Source organism: Rhipicephalus microplus, unplaced genomic scaffold (genome assembly GCF_043290135.1).
Source record: "Rhipicephalus microplus isolate Deutch F79 unplaced genomic scaffold, USDA_Rmic scaffold_48, whole genome shotgun sequence".
Taxonomy (NCBI): domain Eukaryota; kingdom Metazoa; phylum Arthropoda; class Arachnida; order Ixodida; family Ixodidae; genus Rhipicephalus; species Rhipicephalus microplus.
In genome coordinates, this window is record NW_027464621.1 from 2317901 (window position 1) to 2340577 (window position 22677).

At 42.6% G+C, this 22677-nt stretch overlaps 2 long non-coding RNA genes across 2 annotated transcripts; one reads left to right on the plus strand and one right to left on the minus strand.

Annotated features, from left to right (window-relative positions):
* Positions 1–14552: 14552 nt before the first annotated feature.
* On the plus strand, positions 14553–20406 carry LOC142788223 (uncharacterized). The gene is made up of 2 exons (XR_012889292.1): positions 14553–14865; positions 19047–20406. It is a non-coding gene; the product is annotated as an uncharacterized LOC142788223 (long non-coding RNA).
* On the minus strand, positions 18429–21489 carry LOC142788222 (uncharacterized). The gene is made up of 2 exons (XR_012889291.1): positions 21357–21489; positions 18429–18591 (listed from the first exon to the last, which is right to left on the minus strand). It is a non-coding gene; the product is annotated as an uncharacterized LOC142788222 (long non-coding RNA).
* Positions 21490–22677: the final 1188 nt, after the last annotated feature.

Consider the following 22677-nt stretch of genomic DNA (forward strand, 5'->3'; position numbering starts at 1 on the left):
CTAAGACAAAATTCGTAGCCGCAGCCGCTAAAAATCAGCAGATTATGCAAAAAGTCCGTAGATTCATTAAAAATAAATTTAATAACATAAGTTTATTTATTTGCGTATGTTAGTAATTATTTTATTATATATATATTTATTACTACTTATTAGGCACTTACAAAAATTTTGCATAAAATAAATATAGCAAACCTTTTTCGCGATTACTAGAGCCACGGATTCCTTCCTCCGTGACTAGAGCACTGCTGGCCAGCCACGGCCAGCCCTTGGGCCAGCCTCCGTGTGGCCAGCACACAGTGTGTTTCTTCCGCGGTTAGGGTGGCTTCTTCCCAGTTAGCATGTAGCAGTGTGGCGGAATGGGCACCTCCATTCCATTCCAATTCCCCTCCGGAGAATTAGAACCACAATTTCATTTTTTTTATTTCCTCGGAATTAAAAACTTAGCCCATTACCACTCCAGAAATGGCTGGGCAGTTCAATTTCATTCCTGTAATTCCTCAGTGTAGGAAATACCCCTAGATAGTGTTTTGTGAACACGTACTTCGAGGCGATTTCGACCGGCGGCGGTGTGGAGGTCGTCCAGAGTCGGCGGCGGCGGCGTTGTCGGCGCACACCGATTATTTCATCGGAGGCGGCGGCGCGTAAACCGAAACTAAAAATTCAAAAGGCTATTCTGCCACAGGTTACTGAATTAGTTGAAATTCAGAGATTTTCATCCAAATAGCGTAAATGACACTTACAGATGTGTCAACAACACGCTGAATGCAAAGCGTTTTGTAAAATAGTTTTTATTTCGCTTTCATAATAAAATACGCGTATTCCAATCTATGTCCATGCTCTACCACGAATGTGCAGCACTTTGCTTGTTTTTTTTTTTTAATTTACGATGTAGCAGTTTGTTTCTGTTGTTGGTTACGTCAAACTTTATGAAACCTTCTTTCATTGAACATTGAGCAAGCACCGACGCACGTCACTCAGTTCGATTTTTTCGAATCGGATCTCACTTTTACATTGTACGCTGCATGAAAAAAGACGCACCTATGCTACGAGTTTTCTTATTGCGATTGCAGGAAACCACTTTTTTGGGTATCTGTCATGCCTTGAATGTTATTTCTTTCAAACGAATCAAAATACCTACTTTTCACAATGTGAGAATGTTTTATGCAGCGTATAAGATGCGGAAGAAAACAAATCTGCGCATTTAGTCAACTAGTCCTCACCGCAGTGTTCAATTAATGAAGTGTAGACATGGGCATGGGCGAGGCGGGTGGTGCAAAAGGGGCACTTGACCCCTTCAAGCCGCACCAGCACTTGCTACCCACTCTAGCGACACCAACACGACCCTCTCCCTCAGCCGTATTGCAAGTTGAAAAAAGGGTTTGCATCCCCCCCCCCCCAAGACAAAAACCTGTCGATGGTCACATGTGCAGATGAGAGCAAATGCAATATTTGCTCAGATACACAGTCCATACAGGTCACGACCTGGACGCCCGTTGACCACGCCTGCAGAGAACTTTGACTCCCCGACCCCTTTGTGCTTGGTCAGGGGAGGGAGACACCCCTTGCAAGTGGGCCCCATTAAAATTTATCTTAAAAACGTCACAAATAAGAATGCTTGATAAGTATGTATAAAACATTCAACTTTTTAATGCTTTTTTTTTTTTTTTTGTAGCGTGTTCACGTGCTCAATACCCATCAGCTGTGTGAGACATTTGAAATCGCAACTGCCACTCTCGACTGGTTCCGGAAAAGACTCAATAGAAGAATGCAATTACGAGTGCTGGGAACCTACGTTCGTTTGTCAATTTGATTTCTAGGCATGATTTTAATTCTTATATATAAAAAAGAACCTGCAACATAAAAAAACAAAATGGCTGCTATTGCAAGATGCGTGTCCCCCTTCGTAATTTTTCTAGACTTGCGCGTCTGCAAGGCACATCTGGTGCCACAAACTTGTAATTGTCCCTCCTCCTCCCCACGACATCTCCGAAGTTAGTCTCAGTCCTAGTGAGTCCAAAGCAAAATATTTTTATATATGCTTATTGAGTTAGTCTGAAGGAGTTCCATTTAGTTTGCCAACCTATGCCGTACGTGCACTCTTTTTTGTATTTCGCAGAGTGTAGTCTGAGTGTTGTTTGCGAAATTCACTATAACCTTGCTCGTTTGAATGGCGAATTCGGTTTTGATATTAAGCAAAATCGTTTGTTCCAGGTGTTAAAAGCTGAACAATATTGCTGTTACTTTTCTGTCATACATGCATCCAGAAACCTTGCCGAAATGTTCTATTTGCATTTCTTTCAGGTAGCGGCGCAAGGGGTCGGCACGGGGGAGCTGGAGCCCCCCCCCCCTCAATTTTTACTCGCCCCCCACTGCCCCGCTCCCCCCACAAGAGAGAACATAGTCACAACACAATGGCTAAGTTCCCTGCCTCCCTGCCCACCCTTCAGGAACTCACTTATAATGAGTGCCCCACCAGTAAAATAATCCTGACGCTGCCCCTGATTTATTTTTTTTTTTGTGTTGTTGCACTATGCATAAATACCTGAGTAAGAAAATGCTTGCTCTAGGGAGAGTATATTATGCATATTATTTCAGAGGATTAAATTTTTTTAATTTTTTGAGAAAAACACGGGCTTAAGAAAATCGTAATTTGGGCCCACATTAAGACGAAATTTACACCACATGGGGCTCCAAGTGAAAATTAACTTTATACCTCAATCTAGAGCAAACAAACAGCTTTATGTGGCAAGTGTTATCACTGGACAAGAGTGGCGATATGGGCTTGTTGGTGAAACATTTGAAAGAAATTTGTGTAGCGCGAGGCGAAAAAACGAACACAGGAAAGAATATAGACTGAGAAGGCAGAGCGCTACTATCAACAACATGTTTATTTTCGACCTCAAAGCTGCTTTTAAGCCATAATCGTCAGGCGACCAAGCAGATAAGCACGTGTAATTCAGATGCATGCACGACAATGCCATCTACCTACAAGAAAAAAACGATAAATAGGACAACAAAAACCTCACAGATAATATCACGTATCACTGCGTACGCAGGAACGCCAGTTCCTTGGGTGACAAGGCAATTGAAGGCTTGCTAATACAAACATCTCCAAGAGCATCAATAAGTTCGGCTTCTATGATCAACCGAGTCATCTCATCCTTATGCCGACCAACAATGATTGTACTCTGGAACAAAGGCCGGCAGCCACACGCGTGAATGTGAAGAGCGAGAAAACCTTCTGGCGGCAGTTTATTCGCCTTGTAATTGGGTTCTCTCAATCGCTCATTCACACACCTACTGGTTTGGCCGACATATTTTTTCCCACATGTGAACAGAATAAGAGAAATGACGAACGAAATGCACTCCACAAGTTTGTGTGTATGCCTTTTTGTGCGCAACACCCTTTCTTCACGTGACGGATTCGTCAGCACACACAATTTCCCAAGTTTATCACGTACTGAAAATAGCACCCTAATATTGTCCCGAAGTGCCACTTTCTTAAGATTATGTGACAGCTGGTGAACATATGGAATTACGGCCGTGCGTCTTGATTTTGCCGGTGAATCGACATGAACATTAGATTGGGTTGACCTTGGACGAATCTTTTTCAATTATTTTTCCGCAACTGAAACTAAAACATGATCCGGATAGCCCGATCCTTGCAAACGTGTGATCTGATTATGGAAACTCTGCTTCATAAGGTGCGCACATGACTTGTTCAATGCATTTTTGAGGCAAGTCGTCGCGATGGCTCTCTTGGTTAGTTTGGAATGACCGGAATGAAATGGGAATAAAGCTTTCTGAGCACGCGGATCATAGCACCAGCATAGCAGGTTGTCAGAACACTGAAATCTAAAAACCTTATTCGTCCGTCGCTAGGCCATTCTACTGTAACTTCAAGGGGCTTAAGACCATCACGAAACACATTCAACACACTAGTACTCTCAATTTGGAAATTTTCCCCCGAGCTGTCAATGAAAAATAAAATCATCTACATATCGGAACACTTTCTTGGCCGTCGTATCTGCGAGACGATATGCCACAATTCTATCAAGTTCTGCCAGAAACAGATTGCTCAAGACAGGCGCGATGCAAGAGCCGATACATATACCCTGCTTTTGCAAGAGAATATCATTGTTCCATTTAATGAACGTCGAAGTAAGATAAAACTCCAAGAAGGTAAGAAAATTATTAGCGAATATACCTGACTCAGACGAAAACTTAACAGCACCAAATTCATCAATGCTACTTCCAACACATTTTAGTATTTGTGGATGGGGGAGGGAATAGTACAGGTCTGTCACGTCAATTGAGAAGGCTCTTAGCCCTTCATTTTCATGAGCTTCCATGAACCTTAATATACTATCAGAACTCTTGACTAAAAACGGATCTCGGACTTCGAGAAGATCGAGTTTGCTCGGGGGAAAATTTCCAAAGTGAGAGTACTAGTGTGTTGAATGTGTTTCGTGATGGTCTTAAGCCCCTTGAAGTGACAGTAGAATGGCCTAGCGACGGACGAATAAGGTTTTTAGATTTAAGTGTTCAGTGTTCTGACAACCTGCTATGCTGGTGCTATGATCCGCGTGCTCAGAAAGCTTTATTCCCATTTCATTCCGGTCATTCCAAACTAACCAAGAGAGCCATCGCGACGACTTGCCTCAAAAATGCATTGAACAAGTCATGTGCGCACCTTATGAAGCAGAGTTTCCATAATCAGATCACACGTTTGCAAGGATCGGGCTATCCGGATCATGTTTTAGTTTCAGTTGCGGAAAAATAATTGAAAAAGATTCGTCCAAGGTCAACCCAATCTAATGTTCATGTCGATTCACCGGCAAAATCAAGACGCACGGCCGTAATTCCATATGTTCACCAGCTGTCACATAATCTTAAGAAAGTGGCACTTCGGGACAATATTAGGGTGCTATTTTCAGTACGTGATAAACTTGGGAAATTGTGTGTGCTGACGAATCCGTCACGTGGGGAAAGGGTGTTGCGCACAAAAAGGCATACACACAAACTTGTAGAGTGCATTTCGTTCGTCATTTATCTTATTCTGTTCACATGTGAGTGAGTGAAACAACTTTATTTGGTCCACAATAGACGCGAGTAAACTCAGCGTCACCTGGCTAGGCCCACTCGGGGACCATTAGGTTAAACCTGACGGCCCTCGCGCGGGCCCTCTGGACGGCCAGGATTTGAGAGGTCTGGTCCTGGGCCTTGATGAGTCGCTTCATTTCCTCTTGGGTGAAAGGGGGACCGGCAGAGGCGCAGCCCCACAGTACATGTTCGAAGTTCGCATAACCACCACACAGGGGGCAGTCCGGGCTTGGAAACCGTTCAGGGTACATTTTGTGCAGTGCCGCAGGACTCGGGGAAGTGTTTGTTTGTAGCAGTCGGAGAGTAACAGCTTGGGCCCTGCATAGCGAGGAGTGTGGTAGAGGCAGCAGTCTTCTTGACAGATAGTGGTGCTTGCATATCTCGTTGTACGAGCAGAGAGGCTCAGGTCGCCCAGGAGATGACGCGTTACCCGGCACACGGTCAGTCAAACCTCGTGCAGCCGAGTGCGCCTCCATGTGGGAAAAAATATGTCGGCCAAACCAGTAGGTGTGTGAATGAGCGATTGAGAGAACACAATTACAAGGCGAATAAACTGCCGCCAGAAGGTTTTCTCGCTCTTCACATTCACGCGTGTGGCTGCCGGCCTTTGTTCCAGAGTACAATCATTGTTGGTCGGCATAAGGATGAGATGACTCGGTTGATCATAGAAGCCGAACTTATTGATGCTCTTGGAGATGTTTGTATTAGCAAGCCTTCAATTGCCTTGTCACCCAAGGAACTGGCGTTCCTGCGTACGCAGTGATACGTGATATTATCTGTGAGGTTTTTGTTGTCCTATTTATCGTTTTTTTTTTGTAGGTAGATGGCATTGTCGTGCATGCTTCTGAATTACACGTGCTTATCTGCTTGGTCGCCTGACGATTATGGCTTAAAAGCAGCTTTGAGGTCGAAAATAAACATGTTGTTGATAGTAGCCCTCTGTCTTCTCAGTCTATTCTTTCCTGTGTTCGTTTTTTCGCCTCGCGCTACACAAATTTCTTTCAAATGTTATCACTGGGATATTCCACGCCATCTCACCAAACCTTGGCGCTCGACCATTAGAGATTAGCTTTAAAAAATTGAGGATCATCTATTTATAGAGCAAGGGATTTTCCCCTGAAATGTTTCTTGACATACATTTTTCAGTACCGTAAGACACATGCGAACTGTTTTCGGAAAGCTTGAAGCTTGACTCGTAAAATGTATGACCAAAAAACTTGTTCTACATTCTCAATAATATTGTTACGGGTAACTTATTTAATAAATTAAATACGATGCACTGTGCTCGGCGAACAAGATGGCGACAGTTCATAAACAACCAGCCACCACCATCGTCTTTCTCTTTCTTCCAGACAGGCTGTGCCGGCTGTTGCGTATCAATATTTTTATTAACTCACTCCTATATTAAAATAAAAAAGAGTTTGTCCAATAGAACAGGGGTGTCCTTTTAACTTGAGATAATTTTTACGAACCCTTTCATGGGTGTTTATTGCTGCCTTAAGGAAGAGAAATATGGCTCATATCGGAGATTTTTTCCATAGACAGATAATAGTGAAATGAAATAGATTGTATTAACGAATGGTCAAGTAGTTTCCCTGTAGGCGAAAAATAATTTTAAACGCACGTAATGCAAAATAGTGTGGACAACTGGCGTCAAAATTTGCCAAAAAAGCTTTTTTTTTTTTTTTGCTCATGAGTGGTCGTAAGTTTAACATTGACGCGTTCCAGGTAAAAAATATACTGAACTGTCGATTTAGTAGTGATTTTCATTGCGTACTGACTGGAAGTTTCTGTTTACTTTTTGTTTTAGGTGAGAAAATTATTCACTAGTTATATTCGACTTATCTAAGTTATCTGTGTGCTTGCACGTGTTCATACCTTGTAACAATGGATCCTAGCATGAAGTACACGCTGCGTGGAAGCGAGGAGCATTTAGAGAACATATTAAGCTTTGTTCAGGCTAATTGAAGTGATTTATTAGAGAGTATTAGCTTCGGTCCCTACCAAATGCCGAAAATCAAGACGCCGATTTATTAAAAGGTCGATTGTCAAAAAGCTGAAAATTTTAAATGCCATAAAATCGAAACACCTAAAACAGCAAATGCTGGAAAATCAAAATGCTGAAAAGACGTATTGAAGAAAATCCCTTGAACAATGCACGCGAATACCCCCGATTCAGAGGGAAATGGACGAAGATGTGGCGGGGTGTGTTCCCAAAAAGGAAAGCCAATACTTTGTTGCAGTTGTGGTTATGTTCATGTGTTTGACAAGAAGGTGTATTCTAGGCACTATTGGAGGTGCGAGAAGTGAGGAGACTGCAACGCCAGAGTGACTACCGACCTTCCTGTAGAAGGTACTCGCATGGCAATCTCGAAGAAAGTGATCAACGACAGCCATGCACTTTCGACTTATTGCTACCATGAAGAGGAAGCAAGCCAGACTCGAAGGCATCGTCAAGGGAGCGACAACCCCGCCGCTTTCAGAGCAAGAAACAAGGGTTACGCAAAATCGATTGATGCTGCTCTGGGCAACCCGTACAATGATGACGTTTCAAGTTTTCGACAATGAATTCCACACAAGCTATTTGCGATAAGCAAGAAATCACTCTGATGTGCGATTGGAGGTGGAAAAGTTTATAGTTTGCTATTTCTATGAAGGCTTGAGATAAATGTAAAGGGACAACTGGAAATGAGGGTGAACGAGTGTGCTGGCGTAACCTCCAATTTAGCTAGGTGCTTCATCTTCCAGTATAGCTAGTTGACGCAGACATTTTAATATTTCGGCGTTTAGATAGTTAGGTGTTTTGATTTTTTGACATCTTACACTTTCGGTATCTTGTGTAATCGGCTTTTTGATTTTTCGGTGTTCTAAATTTCGGCATCACAGAAGTTCGTCATTTTGATTTTCGGCATTTCGAGTGCCACATTATTATAGCTTTAGTCAACAATAAATGCGAACCCTACCCAAATGCAGCTCTCCGCTTACCGGGAAGTGATACCAACCTGTGCGATAAAAGCAAAGAATCCTAAAAAAACGTTGCATGTCAGAAAAGTCACAGTTATGAACTAACTGAATAGTATTTGAGGGACCATGTTTAATTAACCATTAATCATGTGTTGGCTTATAATTGCAACTTATCCACCGCGAAGCATACCTTTTTTTATTTTCGCGGATTCTTTGCATGATCGTTGTGCTGTATCAATTCATAAATCTACGGGTGTAATTAACGAGGAGCTTGACACGTCGGTATCCTTTCAGAGTGTCACAAGATGTCCACGGGGTGCACTCTAAAAGTATTCAAATTCCTCGTTGACTAAAGCTAATACTTGCATGGAAATAATTTGAATAACTACTTAGAGAGCTGGATATGCTGTCTAGATGTTTCTCGCATCTGCTAAGCTTGCACTTAATGCTAGGATGCATTGCTTAAAGTATAAATCAACCACCTTTATATAAACACATGCGAGGACTGGAATCAGTAGAACGCCAATTCAAAATTATTTCACTCACTAAAAACAAACAAAAAAGATTTTTTGAAAAAACTTACAGTGGGTACACAGGGCAGGCTGCTAGCAAATGCGCTGTTAGTATAGTTATGTCTGGACACATCAATGTTAAATTTATAACCCAATGCGGCGCGTCATTGGCTCAACATCTTTCTGCAGAACACCACAGTCTAGATGGTTATGGTCTACAAGTCCTTCAATTAGCAGAAGTGGTCTCTTACAATGTGATTTACTTTTCCAAGTGTGTCAGGCGTATAGTCTTCTATGCAGCCCCCTAGAATAGGGTTAATTGAAGGACTCATTGAAGAAGAGATACAAGCTAGTTTTCTTTTTGTACCAGCACCAAATAGCAGATCGGCGCTATACTGCCGCGTGCTCCACATAGCCCCACTCAGTTAATAAACAAACGCCATGATGAAAAATAGCAATGGGCAAAGTGCATGGTTTAACCCAACACCATCAAGACTAGAGGGTTTCGTTACACTGTACGTACAGACAATAGCATAGAGGCTTTTACTTGCCGTTTTCGCGCTCGCGATGATCAAGAGTTGCAACATGCAACATCTGTGCGCCGGGCCCCAGTGCATAAACCGGGTTTTCAGCAAAAATATGTCGCTTCTTTCAATCAAAATATGCCGGATTGAAAATGCCTGGTGATCGAATGCTTGGCAGTCTGCAGAAATTCCTGTCACTGCGTTGATATGGCTTATTGTACATCATTCTATAGAAGCGGCAGCGGGGCTTAACACTCATGAGCCATGGAAAAGCACGACAGAGAACAAGTACTCCCACGCGCAACTTAGTTTAAAAAATGTTGGAGCGATTTCCTTTTTCTTGGAGTATCATCTCTAGAAGTCATGCGCGGCGAGTAAATATTTGTAGTACTTTAACCCAAATAAATGCGACTAACAACCACCTCATACCTCGGCTATATAATGAAAATATACTAGAATCACAAGACTTTCAAAAAAAGAAGCTATCGCATACACTGCACGCCTTTTTATAGCAGATGCACGTTACGTACGTCATTGCGATTACTACCAATTTCCTCTCGGAGTGAAACTGTGCGTGCTTGTGTCTGTAGATGTTAAGATCGGCCTGCCTGGCTGGGCGCCACTTGGACGCGGGGGATGATTGCAGCTAAGGCTACCCTGATTTGTTCCGGGTCAACGCTCTCGAGGTGCGCCCAAAGTGGGGACAACACGAAAGTCATACTTTGAATTCTTTAGGGCTGCTAGCTCCCCTCGTCACAAACTCTTTGGACACGCCTGACTGACGACGGCCTAGGAAGAGCTGTTTGAAATCGAGGCTGCTTGATTTGTTCGACGTGCCACGAGACGCGCTTGGGATCCGTCGTCAGGTATGTTTCCCACACTCTGTGGTGCTTGCAAGTCTTCTATTCCCTCAAGCCCTAGCCTGCCTAGCACTGCAGACCCTATTCTGCACGTGCGATGCAATGTTATTGCACTGTGACCTATGTTGTGTTTCTCGCCGTGTGGCGAACTGAACGTGCATTCTCTCTCTTTCCTGGGTTGAAAAGAAGGCAGTATTTGACTTTTTCTCGCTTTCTCCCTCTCTCGTTCTTTTATCCTTATTCGCTGCGCCCTGCGCTCCCTGCTGGGCTGCAGAAATTAGGCGCCTCTTCTAACCACTACCCCCCCCCCCCCCCCTCCCCAGTTCGGCGGACGGAGATGAAGACGACAATAGACCTTTACCGGGGTACGTCACCGGTGCACGTTCAAGGCGGTGGTTGGCAAAACATTCCTGCCGGTGCCTGTGTGGGTGCAGTCGCTCGGTGCTTGGGGCAATTTTTTCTTCTTTTTGAAAGCGTAATCTTCATCTCACAGTGGCAACATTAGCTGTGGCATGTGTCAGAGAACATCTAGGTGTGTGATAAAGTGCGTGATGAAATGTTCGCCACGCTTGCCGGCTGGCTGTTTATCTACGAGAAGTGAACACACGTGGCGGTCTGTGCGAGGAACAGCGGCATCTTCTTTGAAAATGTGCAGTGGTGGCGTGTAGTGTGCGTTAAAAGGCATCGACAATATTGGTTCATCTTTACAGACGGTAAAATTGGGAATATTGTGCATGGTGTGTGCAGTGTGAATAATGCGATGCGTCCTGTTTGCGAAAACACAGGTATTCATTGTGGGCTGGTTTCAGTATCAGATTGTCGATATAACTTTACGATCTCACATTTTAGTCAAGGTAAACATGCATTTGACGCGATTATCCGCGAGTGGGTACATCTCAACGTATACGTGGCTTGCAGAAAAATAAAAGTACATGATCTCCTGCTGATATATACGACTACGCATGAGCTATAAGCATGTTGTAGCGTTGTCGAATCTGCATATATGCTTCACCACGGCTATAACTCGTAATATCGGATACCTGATATGTGTTAATGGAAACAGCGAAGATTTTGGTTTCTCATCTACTTTGTACTTTTACGACTCGATCCTTATGAAGTGAAAATGCGCGTTAGTAGTTTGTGTATCAGGCCTAAAGGAGCGATAGGTATGAAAACACGTTATAGGTGTCAAATGCAGCAAAATAACTGTTCCAGATAATATTATATATAATATTAAGATGTCGGGTTTTACTTAACATGAATTTTTACTAGGTTATTGAGAAATGCAGTGGCAGAACTTCACTTTGATTTTCACGAGGATATGTTAACCTCAGCCTAACCAACGGAAAGAAGTGGTGTTTTTTTTTTTTTTCATTCATCTCCGATGAGACGTTTGGGCAATGAGTGAGAATCTTATCTGTGACTTTGCGCATAGCAGCTCAAAACCATGCTGCCGCCAATGCTGTACCTCGTATTGCACATGCCACGATGGAAATTGAGTAAGTTTACAGCCATGCCATGCAAATATTTCTCAAAGTGCCAGTAATCATGTACATTCAAAAGGTTCGCTTTCAAAAAAGATCAGATTTTTTTTATGGCTAACATCTACGTGGGTGAAGCCCACTGCAGTACTCTAAACAGTTTCTCCGTCCATCCAACTGCGATGAGCAAATTTCCACACTATGGGCAGTAACCCTTCAGCGACCCCCTTCTTTCAAAAGCTGTGACTTTAGAACATAGCAATGTAGAAATTTCTGTCGAAAGAATGCAGACAAGCAGCTCTGCTACGCATAAAGATGCCGCCGGAGGAACTTTCTTGCCAACCAGCACCTGTTTCGAGAGAGGGTGTAGGGGGCGGGGTGCCCGCAGTGACGTCACACTGTTTACAAAGAGGGAGAGGTCTATTCCTTCGGACTGCCCTGAACTGAATGGACATGCAGTCTGTCAGTTTACAGTGATCTGCACGGTGGCTTTTCTGTAAGGTTTGTTTTCCAACCAAAAACTCTCGTTCACAGACTGCTTTTCTTTCTCATTTTGAGCCCGCGAGTACAACAAAATGTCACCTCTCCAAATTCCAGCGAAGGCACGCGAGTACAACAAGATCTCAAAAAGGGGAATGGCAAAAATGAAATGAGCGAGAAAAGCAGTCTGTGAACGAGAGTTTTGAAAAACTAACCTTACAGAAAAGCTGCCTTGCAGATTATTGCAAACTGTCCATTGTTTTCTCCTGCAGAGAATTTTAGGAAGACCAGGGCTTAAAACACGAGCACAGAGACGCTCTGATACAGCTCTGAGAAGCTCCCATCAAGCTTCCATGATGCTACCATCAACATATAGTATTACGCTACCTTTAGTGTGTAAATAGTGTATATAAACGTTCCTCTTATCAGCCCCGTCTACGATCGACTTCTACCCGAGACTTGGCTAGCTCCTTCGAATAGATCACGAGCAAGCAAAATGGCACGGAGTTGTACAGGCGAAAATGTGTAACATCACATCGCTTTTATTACGTGAAATATTCGTTCTCCGCTGCATTCGCCTGCTCGTGTCCGCATATAACGTTCCAGTTTTTATAGCGAAGACACACCGTTGATTACGGTCACGTCATTGAATATCAATTAAACAGCGGTTGCATTATTTATTTGCAATTTACTTCACCATAAAGTATGATGAAGTAATTTATTACTTGGCCACCTGAGGAGCTTTCTAACTTTACTTACTGTTTATCAAGACCTGAATATAATGTTAAGATTTATTTGGTTGATTCTGAGCATTACCTTCGCAACAGAAGTACATCACCACTGCCCGCAACAATTATTATTCATCTTTCCCAGTGCCAGTAGGTCCGTTCAAGTTACGTGATGAAAATGTGTTTGCTGGACTACGTCATATATGACATGCCGCTTAAGTGTCTGTCTCTACATTATTGACGAATGCAGCCGTCTCTTGTAAACTTTCTGCTGGCAAGTTTTTTAAATTTTATTTTGTTCTTTTTAAAACTGGTGGCCTCAGACAAGCTTAATACGCCTCTGCTCACCACTGGATAGCGTTGTTACGCGCGGCGCCTGGGCCGACGGGGGAGAGAGGCGTTCTTTGTTCATCAAACAAGCCACCGAAGGGCTGCCAGCCTGCTGTCCGCCGTGTTTTGTCCATCTTAGCCGGGAAGTGAGGTGGCATTCTGACAACATAATACGTTCGACGAGACGATCACAATGGTTTCCTGGTGTCACAGGTGCAGTGTGGTGACCACGCCCCAATCAAAGACGTTGACTTGAGCGAGTGTGAGCGGCACCGTTAGAAATGGTGTGTGTGTCCCGTGATTCAACAGCGCATTCTGGACCCATTCCCTGATTTAGTCAAAACGCACACTTTATAATGAGCCACCCAGCTCATTCGCAAGAGATCTCTCGCCCTGTCTGTACAGAATGTAATAAATCCTCTGTTGAGTTTGCCATCCTACTCCTGAGTGCACATGCGTTTTCTTTTCTGTCTCTCTACACCCCCTTTCTTGCCCCTATTTCTCCACCCCCAGTGCTGGGCAGCAAACCGGATGCCAAGATCTGGTTGATCCCCAGCCTTCCTTTCTCTCTCTTGCCATCTTACTGCCATGGCATCTTCATCCCGGATATATGATGCCTGAAAAGGCCGGTACCAACGCAGGTTAAAGAATAAAACAGATGGTGAATATTTTCAGCGGCGTGTTGAGACGCTGCATATGAGTGGTCATCCTCGAAAATCATCAACTTTAACACCACGGACAGGTGATGAAGGTGATACATGTTCGAACCTACTCAGGGTAACCCTGAGTAGGTTCGAACATGTATTATGCCTCGACGCTTTTAATCTCCATTAAACTTCTCCCTTTCGATTTCATCCTTCGGGGCTTTGTGTAGTTTTTCATCTAACGCACTGCATTCGTGCTGCACTGCTACTACTTCATTTCTTCTGTATATACGCCGTTTTGGGCACGATCATAGGCTGCCATCTTGGACTGATAATGACGCAGTTTTGCATCCATATGAATATTCGAATAGTACTGCGGTGAACTCGCACGCATCAACACGCTGGGCCAGTACATTCAACGTCGTATGACCATAATCATCGCTAATTGCGACATAAAAAACCAGCAAAAATTGCTTTTAAGCCTAAGATCGCAGCGTCTGTGTTTTGCTCTAACTGTTACATTTATTTTTTGTTAATTTGTCCAATATATCATTTCATGCAGCGGCCGCAGAACTTGTGCCGCTGTTCATAGTGGTACTCTCGGTCTCTGAAGCTGGATGAAGATGACTAAGAAGCCTGGTTTTTACTGGCTACATAAAATGTGAAACGAAGCTATAAAGTAAGATGAAAAAGAAAAAGAGAAATCTGTGAAAAGTCCGTATTTGCGCATAAATGGCGCGTCGATTGCGCCGATGAAAATCATCGGCGGCGGCGGCGCGCCAATCAGTTCGCGTCAGCGACGGGGACGCGGTGAAAACTCTTGGCGGCGGCGCGCCGACCAGTCGGCGCACACCTCTACACGTACAGTGACGTACTATCCCCATAAAGCCGCTTAACACGTTCACCCAATAGCCGCCTAAACCGGCTTGACTTGGTTGAAAATGTATGGTTAGGCGGCGACAGAATCGCCGTGTTGGACATTTTATGGGGACGTTTAGGTGGTGGGAACGAAAGGTCTAAAGTTCCTCACTAACTTTGGAGGATCTTTACCGTGCGGTGGTTATTTATCCGTAATCTTTGCTTGAGCGGGAGTTGTGTGCATTCGCGAGAACCGCCTCTGCGCATGGATCCGTGGTCTCGTTCTGTAATACTGTCTATAAGCAATGTGGTAACGACTTGCCCGATCATGAACACCGCGTGTTATGCTATTTGTGGATGTATGCCGTACGTGTATGTCTGGTAAGTGCGTGTGTAGTGTAAGGATCGATGTGTCGCTTGGGTGAAGTGTTTGCTTGCGCCAAAACTTTCATTGAAGCTTCTTCTTGTGTAACTGCGTGAGACAGATATGAAATGCACAAGTTGGAAGCGATGGAATATTACCAGGCGTTCACACGACGTTATTTTCCAAGTGGCTTAACTATGCTGTCGCCGATTACGATAATCGGTTTTCTAAGCTATGTCTGTTCTTGTGGGTGTATACAAAGAAAAAAAAAGAAATTAAATTGAAGATATGCTGGGAGCACTATAAATATTCGGTCAAAATTGCCACCTTAAGCGTCTTCTTAAAATTAAACAGTGCCGCAAAGCAGTCGTGCCTTGCGGTGAAGTGCACGCTGTGTATTGCGGTAAAGCATACATATTGCGCGCGCTCGTGAGTAAATTGGAAATGTAGCACTAACATTGGGCCTCGTGTGTGCACCTAAATTGTACACGCGCTATCCTCTGCCTCATCAGTGACGATGCGGCAGTCAGTATCGTCATCTTCTTCAGCTTGTGTAACAAGCCCAGAACAATTTACCTAGTAAAATACATTTTGTGGCAGGCAATTCGCAAGGCATTCAGATTTTAGTTCATTGCAGGATTAATTCAAGATTGTTAAATGGCACCTTCAAATAAACGAAACATGCATATGAGAGTCTTCAGTTGTACTTCAAAATTTGTGCCATGCCTCAAATTGAAAATGATTTTAAAGGAAATATATACCGTACTAAGGCTGGGTGTAGATTACCATTCACAATTCACTTACCATTCATATTTTAGAAACTTAGAAAATTTGTAGCTCATGTTTTCCTATCGAGTAAGCACGAAAATAACTGTTGAAGAATGGTCTACAATTACTCACTCAGTTTGCAAGAAATAAATCTTTGAAACCTATGTCGTGCCAGAACTAAGTGCAAGGTGGTTAGAGAAAGCTGGTTATGACCCGACGTAATAGCGCATGTTCGAACGTCTTACATGGGCTGCTTGTTGGCAAAATGGGGTGGTAATTAGGTAAGTGCCTGCAGGGATCTGCACCAAGAGACGAAACCTGCTACATCTTTTTCAAAAATGTAATTATTTGTGTCAAGCATGCGTGCACTCCTAGTTGTTGTGTTCTCTCAGGGAGCAAGTATATGGCATACGCTTGAAATCCATACGTTATCCCTGCGATTTGGAGATGTCATCACAGTGGACATGAACTTGCAATGAAGTTGAAAACGTTGCTGGGCACCAACTTTCTTAACAATTTGAACCTGCTTATACTACAAAAGTTACCACGTGACTTCAGCCAAATAGTTTCTAACTGTTGTGGTTACTGTCAGATAAAAGTAATAATGAGCTAATTGTGCTTGGACAACAGTCTTGCTTTACTGCATTAAAATACAGTAATTTAGTACCTGCATATAGAACTGACCACTTAGTTATTTTTTTTATTTGTGGTCCTATTTGTTACAGTTTACTTTCAAAATATTTCATACAAGGTGGTTAAGTTTTAAGTCCATACAGTGGACAAATTTTATCAGCAGTACCGCATGCTGTACAATCACTGTTACTTCTCCTAGAAAGCATGGTGTTCCACTATTCCGGTATGTCTCGGCTAGGCTTCTCGACCTCGACGACTGTACATGTCAAACAGTTTGCCAATTGTAACTACCTACTCCCCCATAACTCTAAATTTTGTCGAGCCATAATAAATAATTGGCAGTAAGGACCAGTTACAAAACCCTTTTTTTTATGAAGCGCTCATTAATCAGGAACCTAACAATTCTGTACATAAACAATGACAGCAACCACTTCTCCACACATTGAACGATTAGGTTGTACTAATAAAAGCATTAATATAATCAGACTCTTTTTTTTTTTGGAAAGTAAATACAATGCATAAATAGTCTTACCAGTCCGTGCTTCAATATTGTAGCTAAACTATCACTGAAAGCCAGAGTCATTTACAAATGCCATGTGAATTCCCGGAAAGCGCTAGGTAGCTTGATATAAATTGGAGATGTCTACAAAAAAGCAAACAGCCTACGTTTATGTTGAGCAGAAGTCCAAGTGAACATGCATGCATATGTTCATGAACTAGTTCCCTGTAACATGTGGTACAACAGCTCTAGCTAAAGCTTCAGGCGGCCTTTATGCTGCTCCAAAAAGATTTTAGTTGCACCACAACCTCCGCATATGCCTTTCATGAGTCACGTCACTGTGCCTGTTGAGTCTTAAAAAAAAAACAGGTTTGAAGAGGATGCTAAAAATTTTTTTTGAAGGGGTGAGTAACAGAGAGCATTAATTTATTAAAGTCTTCAATTTTATTATGTTAGCTCTGAGGCTTGCAGGTATGTTAAAGAGCATGGTCACATGAGTAACACCTCATAGGTCAATAATTTTTGGGTTGACAGCAAGGTATGCATGAGACAGGATTATGCAAATTGCACAAGTAGAAGTAATGAAGTTGTCGACAAGACTTTGTTAACAGTACATTTACAGGCTTCACGCAGAATTTGCTTTCTAGCAGGGTGAATTTACTTTTGCTGATGCTTCCGATGGCATCATTGCACTTCATAAGCACTGGTTTTATGCACTGCACGTAAAGATCTTGTTTATTCAAGGTTCATGTACTAATTAAAAAGTATAGGATCAAGAAACTTACATGCTGTCTTAAGGCATAATCAGGCTCACCATAGAGGTAATTGGTGACATTTTAGTGAGTTGTATGTGGGAGGTCTGTGTACATAACATCATAGTAATCTTGCAATGCTGTAGCTTTATTTGTGTAACAAGTGAAGCTTTTTTTCCTGTTAAAAATTTCTGCCAAGCAAACAAGTTGCAACAGTAGGATTTGCCCTTGGGTAAAGCAGGTGGTAAGAGTGAGCTTATTCAGAAGCCCTTCAAGAGTACCCACTGAAGGAATTAGTACCTATAGGGCAAAAATTCCAGTGCACCAAGAAGGGCAAGGGAGGACGGTGCAGGTTAACATTTCAGTAGGGTATCTTCTGCACATCATCCTTCTTTAGCCACAAGCTTGTATGGCCAATGTTTAGCAGACACCTACTAACATAAACTAGGTATAAATGTTGCTTCTCGATTGCAAGATGACACACCATATACCTTTTGAGAGTCTCCTCACCACAAGCCCTTGCATTAGCCTAAAGATATTTTTTTCTACGGTGCCCTTTTGTTGTCCTAAACAGTTGTCTCAAGCAACAATATGCACATTGTGACAGTCTAGCTGGTGACCACAGAGATGGCTCCCGCCATCACAATGTATACTCCACTCAAAATGTAAGACACTGCAAAATCATAGTCCGGTGTGCGTGCATACGACCTTGAACATGTAAGCAGTGACCACTTCTCTTGTGTTCTCTGCACTGGCGCATGCTTGTTGCACACCTGTTCAAGATTGTGACAGTGAAATCAGTTCTGGCAATGCTGTCTCAGAGGTAAGACTGTGTACATCCTTAGGAACACCATGGTGGAGCGAGCAGAGGTTAATATAAAATGTAGTAATAAACCGGCAACACCATGGTGATATAAGCACACTTGCATCAATTTATTACATTTTTTATTGAGGCAGACATCACACAGCTAAGCCTAGTTGTGATCTCTCTTCATTATTGTCTACATAGTTTTCCCGTTGGTCACAGCACAGGAAGAAAAATTTCTCTGTGGGAGCACCATATTTTAAGCTTGCATGACTCCAATGAAGCGCTGTGTGAACAGATATATTGAAAATGTCAATACTTTGGGTCCTATAAATGGTGAACTGGTTGTCACATTCAGCCGGTGATTTTGCAGGAGCTTTAGCATATACACTAAGGTCATTTTGCATCAACAATGCCACATACAATAGTTCAACAATGGTTGTTAATGGGCAGGATGATGCATAGCTTCAGGGAGGTAATTAAGCTAAGGGGGAAAATTATAGATGCCTAAGCACCACTGGAAAAATGAAAAGGCACAGAAAAAGAGCGTCAGTCGCAGCTGAACTACAGAAAATATTTACACTGCACCACACATTCGCGTCGTCTAGAATTTTCCCTAATAATGTTATACCAACCTGCCCAGCAACAAGTACTTTTAAGGTAATAAAGTGCAGAATGGCACTTGCATAAGACAGGAGACACAGGACGCGAGTTAACTGCCATCTATCTTGGTTTGTGCAGGGTGTCTACCAACCTGGGAAAGTCGGGGAATTGGGGCCTTGCTGGAAAACTGGAGGAATTTGGTAAAACCTGGCTAATTCATGGAAACTGGCGGCAGTCGGTGCCACCATCACAAAAATAAGCATTACCCTTGATCAATACTCTAAAAGTCACTCCTTCGACTGCAACTACAGTGAACAGCTAGAAGAGGCCTAAAAAAAAAAAGCGATGCATAACTGTTTCTTCTTAGTGTACAAACAAAAGGATACACTGACCAAAATAACACAAAGTTTATTGATGTTTGGGCACCTGATATTGTTCTGAATGACAGCCATAAGAAAGGTACATCGTATTTAAGTATGACTAGGTGCGTGATGTAAGCACCAAAAGTATATGGCCAGTGTTCCATAAATCTTATTGAGGATATGTGCAGCTGTGTGAATGTGCAGGGATTCCAGGTGCTGGCATGATGCAAGCTTGTTTTCTTCGACCAGAACACGGTTGCTTGACCAGTCAGTTTGAAAGCCTGTATATTCCACGTGTTCAGCGAGGGCATTCAAGGCCACCCATGATTTGGTGACTTCATTTTGAACTGTTGTGTTGTTTAACTCTTTCATTGAAATCAGAGGTCTCATAGACTGACATGTTTTCACACTTGTGGCAGACTACAGTGTAAAGAAGACTACAGAAATTTTCGCTCGGCAGCTTATTCTTCCCATTGACTAAAGCATTCCTTAGCATCCATGTTGGTACATGCACTATTTTGATGTATGTTCCTTCTACATATCACATATCATATCTGACTTTCCAAGCACAGCATTCATCACATCGGTAAATTTGTGCATATTTGTCGTGGCCACAAATTCGGCTTGGCTTGAAGGCCTTTTAGTTTGGTGCTTATGTTAGAACTGCCATCACAAGAGGTGTCTTGCCTTGTATAATATTACTGCTATTATTATTATTATTGCCGATGCAGCTGCAAACGTCCTCCACTATGCACTTATTGCAGATATTTCAAGAGTAGCACACTCTCTTCTCATTTCATTTCCTTGAGATGGTGTTATTAAATCCATGAGTATTTTTTACCATTATGTTCATAGAAGAATACGTAAATGAAGGTAGCATGAAGGTAACCAAAAAAACGCAACTTAGCTTCACAAAAAAAGCCTACTGGCTTTTTCAGCTTGTCTTTGTTGTACATAGCCTGGTCACTCCTCACAACGGTGTTCATGCTGTCTGAGACGCATCTGGAAGCTAAGTTTCATGTTTTGGTTGCTGACAAGGAAGGCGTCTTTTCAACTCTAGATGGCTCTATGTATAATGATAAGGTAGCTACTGGTATGGCAAAAAAGCTGAATAAATCATTTTCTGAGCAACTGCAGCCAATCAATTTTTGTGAATGGACATGCATCTTCACTTTCACATGCAAAGTCTGGTGTTCCCCAGGGATCAATCATGGGACCAGTTTTGTTTCTCATTTACATCAACGACATTGGACATGGTTTGTCATCTACTATCAAATTATTTACATACAACTACATCATTTATAGAAAATTTGACAGGACCCAAGCTAATGAGTTATAATAGTTGGACCCTAATAAACTCGCATTTTGGTGTCACCATGGCAAATTAACACTTCCAAAACGAAGGCCATGACGTTTACAAGAGCACATAAAACAGAAATGAGTCAATATGAAATTCAAGCTCTCCCCATTGAAAAAGTATCCCTATTTAAATATCTTGGAATTCATTTATCTTCTGACCTGCCTTAGAATAAGTGCATCGATATCATAACTAGTGAGGTGTCAAAAGCACTTGGATTTATTAAAAGAAACCTTTACTTGGTGAACTATACCTCTAAAATGCTAGCATACACTACACTTGTCTGTTCAAAGATAGAATATGCATCCATCACCTAGAACCCACATCAATCATATCTCATCGATTAACTAGAATCAATACAAAATGAAGCAGCAGGATTTATCACCAAGTAGTATTCTCGCAACTGCAGCACTACAGATATTACACTCTCACTTTCATTACCCCTTCTTGAAAAACGCAGACTGTCGTCACTGTTGTTGCATTTTAATACATTTTATCATAGTAAATGTGCCTTCATGAAGTTTGTAGTAACACACCTCATAATATTTTGAAACATATTGATCACCAATTCAAAATACACCCCTTTTTGGCACGCACAATTATGTATCAACACTCATCATTACTTCGAAGCACACATCACTGGAACACACTGCCGGGCGACATCGCTTGATTCATTGATCATGCCGCCTTTGTAAACCAATTCAATATTTTCTTGAACATATGACTTACCTATCTGTGTGAGTTTGTAAGTGCATGTATGTGCTTATTTTTACTCTTCTTTCATTGTAAATATATTTTCTCCTTAAAGATGATAGTCTTGCTTGGGATACTCCAACGCAAAAATTTTGGTCTGTCTGTCAGCAAAAAGGCTCAAGTACGACCACATCCACAGCATCCACCAGTATTGCTCAAGTTTCTGCGTTGATACTTGTACGATTGTCAATAAAAAGCAAATATTGAACATATTTGAGGCACAATATCAACACGTCGATATTGTGCACTGTATTTATTTATACTAGAAAAGGTATAAAGAAGTAATTCTAAGCACTGCAGCTGACAATGCGACGCTTCGCACGAAAAGGTGAGTCTCCTACGCTTTGCTAAGACGATACTGTGCTGCTACCTATCTTGAAACCTACAAAATATGGCCTCCAAGATTGCACGCGTGCTGCGTGCTCGCTATAACGAAGGTCATCCGTTCGTTTTCTGAAATTACTGCCAGATGGCACTCATGTCTCACGCAACGCCTCCAGGATCCCATTCACCAGTTTTCTCGTGCAAAACATCAAATAAATATTTCTGTCTATTCACTCTTTTCAGGCGAAATACAAAAGTCTTTCGACGACATTTTTAGTCTAATATGCAGATAGGGGGCAATTTTTTTCATGGCAATTTTCTGTATATATTGTAACATACTAGAAAAAGGTAGAGAAGAGAAGCAGAGGAAGACGAAGAGTCTTGGAACGACCGCAGTGTGCTGCCGCAAACGACCATCGTTCACCTCCTGTAAATAAAACCATCTTATCACAGCTCCCTGTTACAGTTGTGGTGGACGTGCTGGGTAATCGACACCCGAAGACGGAAGGTGAACCGCAAGTTCTTCGACGGAGCCGTCGCATTGCTGGACTTCCACCGAATTCATCTGGTCTGGACATGTCCCACAACGCAAATGAACACCGACCCCTCTCGACTTCTGCGCCGACCAGTTCGGCTCCACAACTGAGAGATGCTCGTCCCTTTGCCGGCAGACCAGATGAAGACGTCGAGGCTTGGCTCATCCATTACAAACGGGTGAGCGCCGCTAACAAATGAGATGCCGCTTCTCAGCTTTTGTACGTCGTGTTCTTTCTGACGGATACTGCATTAATGTGGTGCGAAAATCGGGAGGAAACGCTAACGACGTGGGACAGATCTGTTTCTGAAATCAAAGAGCGCTTCGGCGACCAAACAATGATAAAGAAAAGAGCAGAACAGATGCTAATGCAACGCGCTCAAGTGCCTGGTGAAACTTGCATGACCTACATTGAGGAAGTCCTAAAGCTATGTAGGA